At 34.1% G+C, this 16,178-nt stretch overlaps 1 long non-coding RNA gene across 1 annotated transcript; it reads right to left on the reverse strand.

The window, feature by feature from the left end:
* Positions 1-14,230: 14,230 nt before the first annotated feature.
* LOC149159904 (uncharacterized) lies at positions 14,231-15,525 on the reverse strand. The gene is made up of 2 exons (XR_016261168.1): positions 15,453-15,525; positions 14,231-14,544 (listed from the first exon to the last, which is right to left on the reverse strand). It is a non-coding gene; the product is annotated as an uncharacterized LOC149159904 (long non-coding RNA).
* Between the last annotated feature and the right edge of the window lie 653 nt (positions 15,526-16,178).

Consider the following 16,178-nt stretch of genomic DNA (forward strand, 5'->3'; position numbering starts at 1 on the left):
ACCATTTTCTCGACCCAAAAATTCCTAACGACCCGACTGTAGTGCACTTCCCAAATCATCTTGGCATGCTCACTTGAAGGAACACAAAAGTATCCAAGGTGGCATAATAGGGCATCCTGGTGGTGAAAATATGGAACTTACTGACCCTCCAGGAGGGTCTAGTATGTGTGGCCGAATTATGGCACTCTTTTATAGAGAAGTGGCCTATTAGAAGTCTCGTTCCCATAAGAGTTGAGCATGGTGGTTAACACCATGATCGGTAGTCGGCTGAGGCAGTCTGCAACATTATTGGTGTTGCACTTCTTGTACTTGATATTCAAATGGAACTGTTGCAGGTATGTGGACCACTTCTGATGGCGATGATTCTACAACTTCCTTTGCATCTTTATGAATTGCAAGGGTCGGCAAGCCTGCATACTGTAATACGTCTCTTTGTCATAAGTGGGATACTTCTAAACTATGTCTGAAAGTGTCTCACTGTGATATGCCACAAGATTCCATTGTTGGGTAAGGATTGCCCCAATAGCATAGTCAGAGGCATTTGGCTTGATCTCAAGTGGTTGTTGCAAGTCTAGGAATGTGAGAACTGGTGCAAAGCAGAGGTGATGTTTCAATTCTGCGAATGCCTTCTATTGAGATTCAAACCAAAAGATTTTTTCCTTCACTCCTACCTTATTGACTTGACTCAAAGGCTAAGTGATATGAGAGAATCCCAACATGAACCTGTGGTAGAAATTGACAAGACCCAGAGAGCTGTGGAGCTCTGCCAGGGTGGTTGGGGCTGGGCAATCCCAACTGACTTGGATCTTGGCTGGATCCACATGCACCCCTCGTTCATGAATAATGTATCGTAAATATTGAACTTGGTTCATGCCAAAAGTGCATTTCTCCAAATTGGCACACAACTTGTGTTTCCATAGTGTTTGGAGAACTTGTCGGATGTGGTGGATGTGATCTTCCCAACTCTAGCTGAAGGTTAGGACATCATCCAAGTATACCACTACAAATGACTTGGTGAATGGCCTCATGATGTCATCCATCAGCTTGACAAAGGTTGCAAGAGCATTTGTTAACTCGAAAGGCATAACTAACCATTCAAAAAGGCCCTCTTTGGCTTTGAAGGTTGTCTTCCACACATCAGAGGGCTCGATAGGTACCTAGTGATATCTAAACTTCAAGTTGATCTTGCTGAAATATTCCCCCCCAAGAGTTAGTCTAGAAGGTCATCAATCTGTGGGATCGAGTACCTATTCCGGACAATGATCTTGTTTAGTTTTCAACAGTCAATACAAGGTGTTGAAGTCCCATCCTTCTTCTGTATCAACACAATCGGGCTCCCACAAGGCAATGAAGTCGACTGGATGTGACCTTTCTGTAGCAGCTCCTAAATCTACCTCTTGATTTTGTTGTTCTTCAGAATGGAGCACTGATATATTGTTCCATTGGGAAATGACGCACTTGGGGTTAGACTGATGGAGTTCTTGATCTGACAGTGTAGAGGCACCCTTGTGTGGGAGGTGAAGATGTCCTCATACTCCTCCATGACCTTGTCCACTTATTATTGTCATGTGGAGGGGCCCTGTTTGAAGGTCATTGCCACTGCCTTCTACTTTCCTTGAGGGCATATCATCCAAAAAATAAATTTTCTGGTTTTAGAAATGAGCTTACTACATTGTTTTGGAGTAACCAAAGTAATGGTGGCAGGTGGTGCTACCTTCGATATTGTGTACAACTTATTTCCCAAGGTAACAATAACAATGCGGGGCCTTGACCCATACAAAACATGTCTCTTCCACAGGTATGCTTGGCCTAATAATACATCACAAACATCAAGGGGAGCAACATCACATAATACCTCATATGTGAAGGGTTTGATGATGTATGGAATGTGACACTATTGGCTCACGCAAAGATCCCGTCCTTGGGGAAGCCACCCAATGGTGTACCATTGCGGGTGTGCTATGCTCGGTAAGCCTAGCCGATTTATGACCTTTGTTGAAATGAGGTTCTTTTCACTCCCGCTGTCAAGAATGAATTGTAGAGGGGAACCCTTTACCTACATCTTAGAGTGGAAGAGGTGCAACTCCTTTCGATCTTCGAGTTCCTCCTTTTGGATCTTTGTGGTGGCAACGATGGAATTGGGCTCTACATCAATAATCTGATTCCCTTTATTATTTCCCTTATTGGGTTTTGACTCAGATTTAGAACATGCATCTAATTCTGAAGCCTTCAACTCGGGCACCAGTGACTACATGGCCCGAATCTCACTTGCGTTGTGAGTGGAGCTCTTATGGAACTCACACCACTTTATCGTGTCCTTCTTTGGCTTCACGGTGTTGTTCATTGCTTATGGCTTTGGCGAGTTTTCTTGGGCTACCCTACCTTGGCATTGTTCTTTGTTCTATGGTTTGGGGGCACCTTTCCCTTGCTTCGGATTTGCATTATTAAAGTCTCATTTCTTCTCTTTCAACTTCTGCTAGATCTTGACAGTGTATCGGTACACTCTGCCAAGCAAGGAGATATCCAAGAACTCCATCTTACCCTGAATGTAGTTGTGTATCAAGTCACATTACTTTAGCACCAAATGTTTCTCAAAAGCCTTGATACCCAACTTCCTGCGAAGGGTATGAAAAACATTGGTAAACTATGACACATCTTGGTCTCTTCCCTGCCACAATGTTGTCCAATTTATGTATTTATCCTCATAGCCTCCGACAAGGCAGTATTGCTCCTTCATGGCATCCCAGAATGAATTCCAATTGGGTGCAGCTAAAAACAGTCAGGTTGACGTGGGGGGTGGCTTTGAGAAGAACAAAAGTAATATTTTCCCGGCTGAAAAAATCATGAATAGAAAAATATCCTTCTAGTAGATTTAACCATTTAACTACAATGTATGCATCTCTTTGGCCCTCAAATATGGGAATATCAAAGTTTACTTGTACCTTAAAAGGAGAGGAGCCTCCAGAGTTACTGTTGGATGTGGTTGATCGGTCGGTGGGCAACTGTTGAAGGATCTAGGCAAAGTTATCCATCACATTCCTTTTCTTTGCGAGGGCCTACTCAAGAAATATTTTGATAGAATCTCCTGCTCCCTTGTCTTTCTTCTCTTCCCCCATGGGTGGCTATCAGGGTTTGTGAGGCTGATCCTATAAATCTTCAACCAGATCAAGCCCTGACTCCTTATATCCTGACCTCGTTGAGGACATTGCAAAAAAAACAAAGAAAGAGAAGACCCTCTGATACCACTGATCCTGATTTAAAAAGGAATGCAAGAAATTACAGAGATAACCAGAAATATAGAGATGAAATAGAAATAACACTTCATTTCATTAATATCAAATACTGAAATATGCTTACAAATAGAATGGAAATAAGACTAGCTTGGGCGATGGTATTTTATCTCTCAGAAGAGATGTGGTGCCTACATGCCTTTGAGTAGTGTTACAATGAGGCTCAAATGCCTATTTGTTATTGAGAAACAATTGAAAACCCTAAACATCCAAAAGCCTAACTCTAGGAGATGAAGCACCTGACTATGGGCCTTGTTTGGGTAAATTGGTACATCAACTTCTGGGGTTGTAACTTTGGCATACGATCTAATTTTGACACACACAATACCTTGTTAGAAAGATCTATCTGATGAATACAATCTTTGAACAACCAAAAGCAACTTATAACTCATGTTGGCCCAAAATTTCCTAAAACAATGTTGTTTAGGGCCTCAAAACGGCTTCGGAAATTCAAGACCGAAAAACTGCCAAAAGTAGTAAATTGTGCTACAAATAAGGACACTGAAAAACTAAAATAAACAATGGTGGGGGTCCAAGTGGAATAGCTAGAAGACCACCAATATCCACCTAGATCAGGCTCACTTAGAAGCCACATGATGCATGAGGAAGACAAATGATTACAAATACCAACAACAACATACCAAAGAGGGGGGTTGTGCAAAGAGAACAAGGGGAACTACAAAATAAACAACATACTCATGCATATGAAAATCAATATGTTCCACACGAGCTTCTAAGTTTCAAATATGGTCATTTGTTCTGTGATGGCTTCGATGAAGAGTGTCCAACTGTTCCAATATATCATTTTGTCTAAATTGGATATCATTCATGTATGCAAATAGTTCATTGCAATCTTCATACCTGTGGTCTCGAATTATGTGGATATTGAGATGGGTGTTTCGTAATTCAACTGATAATGAGTCCATAGTTGTTGGATCCTCAATTCGACCCATAGAGTGTGCTGAAGAAAGAGACACTTTGCCCTCACAATCCATGCTGGCTGAATTTCCAGAAGATGAGCTGCGGTTTGGAGTTGGGCAGTGTATGTTAAAGAAATGACCACCCCCACGACAAGGCCTCCCTCTATGGTGAGGCATTGCTTTGACAATAGGAGGGCTGACTGACCGGGACTTGTGGCACCCTGAAGATTCATACTGGAGGAAGAGAAACAACAACCGCTTGAGGAGGAGTACAACCTATTGGAATGAACAAAGCCAGAGACTCCACCAAGGAATATCCGAAGATATCCCCAAAGGCTATCTAGAAAATCCTCCTCTTAGTTTCCAAAAAACCCATAGATGCAACTGAAGACCACCCAAGAGAACTGATACCAGACCCTTGAGACATCAACCCTAGGGTGGTAGTAATTCACACAACTAAGGACCTGTAAGGAAGAAACAAACAACCCCTTTTTCAAGTAGTAGATAAAGGAGGCTATTAAGGTGGATGAGAGCAGGGACATCCACTATAGCCAAACGTAAGAAACGCAAGACTAAAACTGAGGGTAATAACACAACAAGACTTTTTTAAAACTTGCAAACACAATGCCCTGAATTCATAATTGTACCCACCCCAGGTCATAGAGAGAAGGCTCAATGTAGAGAAGAGAGACCTCCGAACCTTACAAAAGAAATAAAGAAAAATTTCCTGCTCAATGTCAGCAAAGTAAATCACCTTGAGCCAAAAATTCAAGGTGAAATGACTGAACCAAAACATCCAACTAGAGGCAATTCAATGACCCAAATTTCAACTCAAGAAAGAGTCGGGGTCCCAAGTGCTTGTCTATAGGCTAAACTCTTGCCAAACTAATGCACACTGAAATACCAATTTTCTGCATCTCCAGAGCCAAAACCACAACGAGCTCCCATAGTTTCCTTCACATACTCTATCAACCTCCCTCTTAAAAAAAATACATCACCCAAACTTCTAACCAAAACAAGAAATCAACCATCCCTCTTATCATAATTGCAGCAGTGTTCTCCCTGCATGTGCACAAGATGATTAAATAACATCTTAATTAAAGCATGTGTATCGCGTGGTAGAGGGAGAGAACCTCGAGGACTGTATTTTCCCTATTTTTCCACCCCCGTCAAGAGTTAATAGATAATTATATTATTATTAATATTTATTTAATTTTTAAAATTTTATACCATTTTAAAATAATTTAAAATCCATTAACTAATTTTAAATTAAATAGAATTTCAAATCTCCATTTCCATATGTTGAGATTTTGAGTTAAGCAACATACATTATTCCAAAAATAAAAATTGTATTTGCATCGATAAGTGTTATGCATGCATGGTTATAAACCTTATTTTATGTTATATCTTTAATGGGTATTTGGAGCTTATTAATTTTGTATCATTTCCAATTTGTAGCAATTATTTAAGAGTTAAGTTGATATGTAAATGAAAATTATGTTATCTTTTAGTATTTTAGTTGATGGTGAAAGATTAAGTTTTGTTTTATGTTTTACTGTGTTGATATTAATTATGGTAGACCATAGTTGTCCATGGTTCCACTATCTTTGTTGTCATTGATCATGTCTAACTATTTTTTACCATGTTGACAATGGTTGACAATGTTAGCTATCTTATTAAGATTAATCATAGTGATTATGAATGACTACATTAACCTTAATTTAACCATAATTAATATAATAATAATGGTTCAAATTATCTTAAATTAATATAAATTAAAACTTTTACACATAACCATATGTGTATGTTAATTTAAATATAAAACCAACTTAAATCCATCTTAGCTCCGAATCTACTAGACATCCTTAGGGATCAAATCTCTTTTCACTGTAAAAGAGGTTTGCATCTCATGAGATCTGATCTCTCTCACCGCTTGGTATATCAAAAATTGAGATGGATCTAAACTCGTTTAACTCCTCCCTTCAAATTAAGATGGATCTAAGTTGGTTTAATTCCTCCCTTTAAACATGCTATGTTCCAAATGAATACCATGACTTCTCATACCATGAAGATATATTTATTTTAAAGTTATTTTCTTTGACAGAGTAAAAATGTTGTTATGTTATCACTTTTATTTTTTAATCCAATTTCAGTCTTAATTTTTATGTAATTTGATTGGAGTGAAAATGTTTACAAGACGAGATAAGACAATTCCACATCTCTCTCATACTAAAATGGAGAGTGTCCATTAACTTCGGATCTTCCAAGCCCCAATTGGCATCGAATCTGTTTTCACTCTAAATGATATTAGAATATCAACTAATTTCACCCCTTTCAAACTTTGATAGATCCAAAATTAAGATAGATATAAGCTGGTTTAATTTTTTCCTTTAAAGAGGCTACATTCCACATGAATACCATAGTTCAATACCATGACTTCCCAATACAATATATCAATGCCATGGGCCCTTTTTATTTTTATTTTAATTTTATCTTTTTATTCTATATCTATTATATATATTTAAAAATATAAAAACCAAAATATATTTAGTTAAGTTGATATATGACTTTCTTAAAATAATAATAAATATAGGTTTTCTAAGATAATTTTTTAATAAAAATTATAATAAAAATATTTAGATATTAAATTATATTAAAATTTTATTCAATAAAATATTGAATTATATTAAATAAAATATAAAATTTATTATTCAAAGTTGTATTAAATATTTTTATACCTGTCTTGCAAGTTATATTATTTTTGCTTTTAGTAAAAAATGTTTGATTTTTAATTATTTTTCACAAATCTAAACCAATTTTATAATGTATATTGAGGTTTTGAAAAAAAAAAATTATTAAACAAAATATTTTGAGAACAAAAAATAAAATTTGAATTTTTTTAAATTCAAATTTTTATTTCTTTATTAGTTTATATAGTCGAAATGACTCATTTTATGGGCTTTGTAAAGAGAATTTGTCATAAATAAAGATTATTTAAAAAATAAAAATACAAAAAATTTTTATATGCTACCAAGTCTCATTAACAATACATACATCAAATCTCAATATTTATCAAAATTTCATTTATTTTTTTTTTTTTTTATTCCAAGTGACACTTTAATAATACTATGTCAAGTAGTCTTTAGTGTTTCAATCTCATTTATTTAAAATCTCACTGGAATTTATTGAAATCACAAGTTTGATGGACAACCCCTGTAGAATCCAAGTGCCTTAGGGTTTTTCAGGGCCCTGAATCTATATATAAAATTAAAAGACCACTTTAAATAAATAAAAATCAAAATTTCACTTCAAATTTTTCTACGAAATCGCGACACCAAAAAATCTAAAAAATCACACTAAAAACAACTCCATAATATGTAAATATAAATTATCTACTCTTAAATACATATATCATTATTATTAAATAATTTATACCCTGTATATTATTTTACATTAATAAAGTAAAACTTTACCCATTACTCAATAACTTAGGTTGTTGTCAAACTTTGAATCTGACGTTTCTGAACCACTCTATGTGAGAGTGGGCTAGCAGCATTTAATAAATTTGCTGATATTCACTACTCTAATTTAAGGTATGTATACAAACAACAATTAAATACCTTTTTAATTTAAACCCGGACCTTAAAAAGTGTGTGTTGGTAGTGAAAGAATGAATTCAATAATCCCGCCTTCCCCTTCCTTTCTTCGGTTCAATAGTGCATTGGGCAAGCGTCACCACCTAAATCAAATCAAAGAATTTGTCATCCCGCACACGAATTTATGCTTCGTGTAGCAATGACCTTTGACCAGTCCACGGCTTTTCTTGGAGCATTCGTTGCAAGCATCCTCGGCACTTTTTTATGTCATATGCACTATTCATGTGCATATCAGGATATTCAAACCCTACGCCTTATATTATTCTGTCAGATGTTATCGAGTACTGGTGTTCGTTGGTTACTAGTTTTGAAATCTAGTGTTTTTTAGTTATGATGGATGTTTTATCTGTTAAGATTTAGTGATCCAAAGAATATTTGTTAGGTGAGGAACAATTTATGAGCGATCAGGAGCTGATTAAGCCCTAGGATGACAAGATTGAAGAGGATAAGTCGAAGAGGAATTGCTAGACAAGAATCATGCCATTGTTCTGTCACCCGTAGGACCGCCGTATTATGTTGCCATCATTTCCTTTGTGGACAAAGATCAGCTCGAGTTGGCGTGTGCCATACTCATTCAAAACGATCAGCTCGAGCTGGCGTGTGCCATACTCATTCACAAGAACTTTTATTTTTTCGCTCTCTATTGCTGAAAAATGCCTTCCAGTCAGAACTACATACGGCTACTTACATGTCAAATGATAGAAACACATTTTAACTACCAAAAAAATCACCCGTTAAATGAAGAACTTACGGGTATCTTGAAAGTATATATATTTTAAGCGCTTGATGGAAATAAATACTCATTAAATTTTAAAAAAGTTGCAGCGTAAATGAAAATTGTGTGTCCTCAGCCACCGGATGGAAACATTTACACGTTCATTTACTCATTCAATGTAAAAAAAATTGTACCCTCAATGAAAATGATGTGTCAGCAACTGCCGGATAAAAACATTTACACGTTCCTTCAAAATCGATAGGTGGAATGTTACTGTTTTGTCCCTGACCACTGTACGTAAGAATCTACATGTTAAATGGAAAGGACTAGTTGATAAGGATTGTTGATAAAGGTCATCTTGCGCTGAAGCCATCTCTTTCATGGTATTGCTCTTGGTTTTCGCTTGATGAGAGATTTTGTTGTGGGCCGTTCCCTCTACTCTCCTTTACGAGCAGTGATCCTAACCCCCTGAACTCCAAGAGATATCTGAAGCATGAAGTATTACAATTTTTTTGTTCACGGAAACATATTTAGAAAACTACTCCCTTGTCATCAGCCACTTCTTGAAGCTATCAGACTGTGTGACAACCATTAATTATAATAAAAATACTAGTGTAAAAAATAAAATCTAATATATGTAATGTATGTATTTATGTATGACACAATGGTAAAAGCCACGAGATATGTTTTTTTTCGCAACAACGCGGAGGGGGTTTTGAGCCAATTCTTATTTTGAGATAAAAAAAATTATGTATTAAGCTCGTGTTTCAAATTATTGTTTTAAAAATTAAAAATTTGTTTTTATAAAAATAATATATTGTTTTGAAGAGATAATTTTTTTGGAAACAATAATTTAAATTAAAAATATATTTACATTTTCAAAAAAATTAAATTGCACTTAATAAATCACTAAATAACTCCTGTACTCATTTTCTTCTTAATATTTTCACCTTATTCATGCCATTATCCCAATCACCTTGTTCATGCAATTACGCCAATCGCTTAATGAAGAACCAATTGGAAACATGGGATAAAGAATACATATTCTTTTAAAACTATAACACGAAAGGGAGAGAACTAAAGCCAAATACCATGCCCGTAAATACGTAATTAAGTGTTGGTTTGAAAAATATTTAACTACTGATAAAGACGTTATTTATTTATTTATTATTGAAATAAGATCAAAGAAATGATGATAAAGGAAAACAAAGCAAATTTCACATCTATAGTGAGTACCATTTCAAATTTCTTCAAAAACATGCCTCCAACATATATTTTGGAAAAAATAGAAAATGACGTTCAAAGCCTTCCTATATTGAAGTGAGAGAAAAGCCATGATGATCAAGAAAAACAAACCAAATTTCTAACATCTGTAGTGATTACCATTTCAAATTTCTTCAAAACATGCCCTCCATCATACATTTTGGAAAAAATAGAAAGGGACATTCAAAGCCTTCCTATGTATGGTTGAAGCCAGACAAAAGCCATGATGATAAAAGAAAACAAACTAAATTTCAACATTTATAGTTAATACCATTTCAAATTTCTTCGAAACGTGACCCTGCAATATATATATTTTCGAAAAATAGAAAGGGACATTCAAAGCATTACTAGCCAAATTTTAAATAAAGTATTTTCATTAATGATTGCAATGTACTTTGTACGTATGTAAATTTTATGACTTTTAAATTATTTTAGATTTTTTTTTTTTTTTCATAATCTTTTGAAAACCCTCACGCGGCTACGTCTTATATAAAATCGATTCTCAACTAATGGTTGCAAATGTGGAGAAACTTTATCTCTAAATATTTTTAATGGATTAACGTAATATCTTTAACTATAAATAATAATTATAAGATATATGTGAATAGTCGATATTACTGTCATCATCATTAGTTTTGGAAAATAATAATGTTATTTTATGTAAAAATTTAATTGATCTTATTAAACACATATTGACTATATTAAACACATAAAGCTAAGGGAAACATTGATAATGAATGAGAAGGTGTTGCGTTAAATTTTTTTACACAACAGAGCAATTGCTCATCGAAGCAATACTCCCATCACCTTGTTTCTTATATATCTAAATTAAGAAAAGAAATACAATTACATAAATTAAAATATATCAAAACAAATAAAAAATTGAAAGTATTTATTAAAAATGTGAGCAATATAAAGAAACATGTGGATGCTTATTGGAAGTAGGTCTTTTTTGTATGATGTTAAGGCATCTTCGTTGAGGCTATAGACACTAGACAACAAAACATGAAGAGGGATAGAAAAATAAATAGATGCAACATTTTCTGATATTAATTTTTAGACTTAAAATTTTTAGTTCACAATTAGTTAGTGTGATCTATGACAAATAAATTAATAAATAAACTTCATATTTTATCTCTTAAGAAAATGCTTGATAAGTAGTCAGTAGTGATTGAATTATTTTTATGTTGAATATTATGGTTTTCATTGGATGCTTATAATTGTTTTAAAATCTTGATTTAGATTTTATTATGATCCGGATTCTCCTATGAGAGATAATCCATTCATCCCACTATATTGCTACTTTTTTTATATGACCATTATCTTTATTTGTCTCTAAAATAAATGGTGACCTTATTTAAATTTTGATCTTTAGTTGGTTTATTTACTTATGAAGGTGTTAATGGTTAGTTCTAATATTTTTGCTATGAAAAGATAGCAAATTTCATTGATTTTGTTAAGGTATCTATTATATATTTTGAAAAATCTAGATTCCTTCCTTAACAGTCCGCTCATCCAATGTCTGCCTTATTCTGTTGCATGATGTTCCTTCACCTCCCCAGATGGCCAAATACATATGTTTATTTTATTGTTTGAAAGTAGTCAGATTTCATGCTTCATTATGTTGTATCTAGAAGAATTTTGAATTCCACTTATTCATCCATGTGGGTCACACAATAAACAAAACACTTTACACACCTGCTCCCAAATGCTTCCCAAATAATCGAATGTGTTGTTTAAACCACTTGATTAATAACTACTAACAACTTTTCCTATCATACGTTTTGCTGGAACAATAACGCTTTGCATGCCCCACACAAATATGACCATATATCATACTTAACCACCAAGTTAAACTAATAAAAGAAGTTAATCATGATTAATGAATCTAACGAAAATCTGGTATCCAAATTATAGTTGGAGAAAGTAAGCTATTTTGTGAACCTGACCATTGGTACCCAAATTATGTCGTTTAAATTTGGTTAAAATTAAGCGTGGTTAGATATAAAGTTTAAGCGTAATCAAATCCATCTCATGTTTTCAACATGAAAATTTGGCTTTGGGTTGAAGAAACAAAATCAACTTGAACATTTCATTCGACCTCAGCTGCTCCAATTGATAGTTTATGAACCATTTTCTGGTCATTGATGAATGAGTTGAGACGGAAGATGTCAACTTGTGTAACTTTACTTTCCTTCGTTAACTGTAATGCCTTAGCAAGCTAATTTTGTTTAAAATAAGGTTTTAAATGGATTTTAGTTGTTTTGTTAAGTGCGTTGCACGGATTTATTATTTCAAGAAATCTCTTAATATCTTGAGTTTTTATAATTTCTATATCTAAAATGAGAAAGCGGGGCATCACTAAAGATACCAAAAATTTTCTTTAAAAGAAATATTTTTAGAAAATAAAAAAGGATCGAGACCAATCCCTTGTTGATTGGAATAGATTCAATTCTATTGAATGTAAAATCTAGTAGATAACCAATTAGGGGATCTTTATTAATAGTTCCAATTTAATTTAATAACATGCTTTCATTCATTCAATCGATTTACCATGCACAATACTTTGCCTTTTTAAATTTTTAGTAAACAGTTTGAAACAATAAACAATATATTTTTGTTAGAAAACTTTTACTCTGTATATATATATATGACTCTCTTCGATGAAGAGGGGGCAAGTCGGAATAAAGTGTATTGGTGGAAACTGATATTATCTATCCATCATTTTGATAATTTTCGAAAACCAAAGAATATTTTCAGAAAGTCTATTTCTTTTCAACAAAATCATGTATACCCTATACTATTATAGCGTGAAATTGAGACTCGCTAAATTGTTTCCTTTTTAGGAAGGTTGGTATACTCATTTTAGTTCTATAATTAAAATAAGTGTCGGTGCTTATAAAAAAATTTAAACTCATATTATTTATGTCACTTAAATTAACTATTTTTCTATCTTACCATGCTTCAAATAGAATTTTAATGTTACAGATTATTAATGTTACAGATTATATAAAATATTTGTATCTACTTTGAATATTAATAATTATATATAATTAATACCAAAATACACCAAAAACCAATTATTTTCCTTTAACACTTTTTGATTTGAGTACATTCCTTCCAGACAGCCTAGCTGAGCTCACATATTAGTCATGAAAGATTACTCTTTTAAACATTTTTTGTTTCGTAAATCCTTTAACACTTTTTGATTTTAGTACATTCCTTCTAGACAGCCTAGCTGAGCTCACATATTAGTGATGAAAGATTACTCTTTTAAACATTTTTTGTTTCTTACGAAACTTACATCTGGGTATTTGTTTCTCACTTTCCTTTTGGTAACAAGAAGCCATATATATTAGTCATGAAAGATCACTCTTTTAAAAATCTGTTGTTTCTTATGAAACTTACATTTGGGTATTTGTTTCTCTCTTTCCTTTTGGTAAAAACAAGCCATGCAAACGCACAACAACATAGAAGGAGTTAATCTTGAATATAGTTAGAGTAGGGGTCAAATTTAGTTACTAATAAAGTGTTAACTCCAAATTACAAATTAAAAATTTCCTTTCGGTTAACATTGATGTAATAATAAGATGAACATATCTCATTGAAGTAATAACAAGTGCTGCATGCAGCCGGTAGTATCATGAACAAATCACTTTTATCTTCACGTTAGGATAACTTCACACAAAGTTTGGGGTGAATTGAGAAATGTATGACGTGTAAACTAAGGAAGAGAAAGTAAATTTAGGAATTAAGTTGAATGTCTTTGGTACAACGGAAGCAAAATTCTTTTATTTCCTCAAGTCATTCCTATAACGATTGAAAATAATATAGGGGATTAGTATGTTTAGGTACGAGGTAAAGAGTCAAAAGAGGTTATTTATGGAAACCAAAAAAAAAAAAGACTTGCAACAGAGAATAATATCTAATAAAGAGCACATAAATTTCCTTCCTCCTCAACCTGGGGATATCAAGATAAAAGCATTAGTAATATAAAATAAGAAGAGTAATATTTGAATGTAAAACCATGGAAGCAAAATATGTGGAAATATTGAGAAATAAAATTGTTTAGATACATGTTGAAGACAACCATATCTCCGGGTAAATTGACCCATTCAGGTACACATAGGAAAAATAAGATTAGTAAACTAAACAAAATAAGATTAGTAAACTAAATTATAACTTAAGATCCCTCTCTCTACATAATAAAAACATAAAAATTGAATGATCCTAATTTATAAAGGTTAAAATGGAAACCAACATTAATTTAGTGTTAGGGTTTCACTACATGTAAACCCTATTCGTACGAAGAAATAAAATTGAAGAAAATACATAACTAGTCTGTAGTAGGATAGAAAGAATTCAACACTACAATAATGGAAGAAATTTTGATAATTAGTGAAAAAGTATGCCACTCTAGCCATTGTGTGCTATCGTGCTCTACATGACACTGAAGATATGTTTGATATAATCAATTAATATGGTTTTGAGACAAATTAGACATTGCAGGGCTTTGAGCCAAATTAAACCCGAAGATTCCGGAAGATCCCAGCATTAATTCATAACATTTTATGTAAATTTAATAGGCATCAAAACACATTTTATCCAAAGTTCACTCACGGCCTTGCCATGCAATTGTGTCACCGCCTTGCTGCCACCTCTGAGCTACTCGCTGCCACCACCTCTCAGAAATTGGACACCTATCATAAAAAATAAACTCTTAATCCCTGAGATACCTATTATACTAATTGCGAGAAAATTTATATGCCAATATGGATCTCGTTGGCGTATGCTCAGACACATATCTAATAACGATCTCTTCTCTGTCAAGCGGCTAGAAGCTCTACAAGATCTCAGAAGAGATCAAGCACATCGAATGATTCATCAGATTTTTGAAAGCTCCCCGAAGGGATCAGAGTGTGTGAATATCAGACAGATTGCATTCCACTCCGCGTTTAATCTGATAGGGACCATGGCCTTTGGTAAACACATGTTCGGTTCTAACTTACGAGCATCTAAAGATCTGAAAGACGCTATTTCGAGAATGATGGTTCTACATGCCACTCCCAATTTGGCCGACTATTTCCCGTGTCTTCAGTTCTTGCATCTACAAGGTGTTTATCGTAATGTGGTAATTTGCAGGAAAAAGTCGCATGCTATTATGGATAAATTCATAGAGGATCGCCTCGCAAAGAGGAGAAAAAACAGTGACACAAGTGATGATGGAAAGAAGGATCTCTTGGACGTTTTGTTGGACATGAGAAATGATGAATTTACTCTCCCTGACATCAGGGGCTACTTAAGTGTAAGTCTTTCGCTATCTCTTCTGGCTATTATACCCACACAAATCCTATCGAATTGCGAAAATACTAATAAACATAGTCTGATTTATAATTTCTTTTGCAGGATATCTTTGTGGCTGCAAGTGATACGACCGCGGAGACTGCGGTAACTAATTGGGACTACAGCAACTAAATTATACAGTGTAGACAGAAAACACTTAAAACTATTTAGAGGGAGAACAAAATTCTCCCATTCCAAAATATATGAATACAGATCGAAAATTGACCAGGTGTGAAAGTAAATTGCTAAAAAGTCTGTAACTTACTAGCAGCGAGCTTAAATAATACTGAAGCCGGAATTCTACTTGATATCTTTGAACCAAAATTCTTCTTGATATCTTGCACGCAGTTACTCCAGAAAACTCCGACCAAAAAAATATTCCCACCTATCTAAAACCTAAAATCAGCACAGAGAACTGTAAATTCAAAACCCCATCTAGAAGTCGCGGGGAATCTTGTAATAGATAGATATCAGCAAAACACAAAAATTGCAGCCAAGCTAAATAGTGTTATAATTTGGATATAACACAAAATTCTGAAATACGAACTGTAGAATATAAGAAGGTAGAATGCTTATGAAATATTACAGGAGTGTTGAACATTCAAGTGGAAAATGTGGCTTCTGATGGGTTTGCTAGGATTTCATACCTTCCTCTTGAAGCCATATTTCCAATTCCCTTCAAATCATGTTTATGGTTCCCTTCAAATCATGTTTCTGGTTCGAAATGTTCTGGTTATAAATGTATAAACGTTCAAAGTTCAGTTCTTCAACTGCAAATGACAGCGTTGATGTTTCCACCGGCTGTCAACCTCAACCACATTAACCTTGGTGAATTGATTAAGCAGAATAACATAGGAAATGGCGAGTGGGATTAAGAGTTTATTTTTTATGATAGGTGTCCAATTTCTGAGAGGTGGTGGCAGCGAGTAGCTCAGAGGTGGCAGCAAGGCGGTGACACAATTGCATGGCAAGGCCGTGAGTGAACTTTGGA

The sequence above is a fragment of the Pinus tabuliformis genome, chromosome 5_2, assembly GCF_031772625.1.
Source record: "Pinus tabuliformis cultivar Carrire ecotype Pingquan chromosome 5_2, CPIR1, whole genome shotgun sequence".
NCBI classification, from domain to species: Eukaryota; Viridiplantae; Streptophyta; class Pinopsida; order Pinales; family Pinaceae; genus Pinus; species Pinus tabuliformis.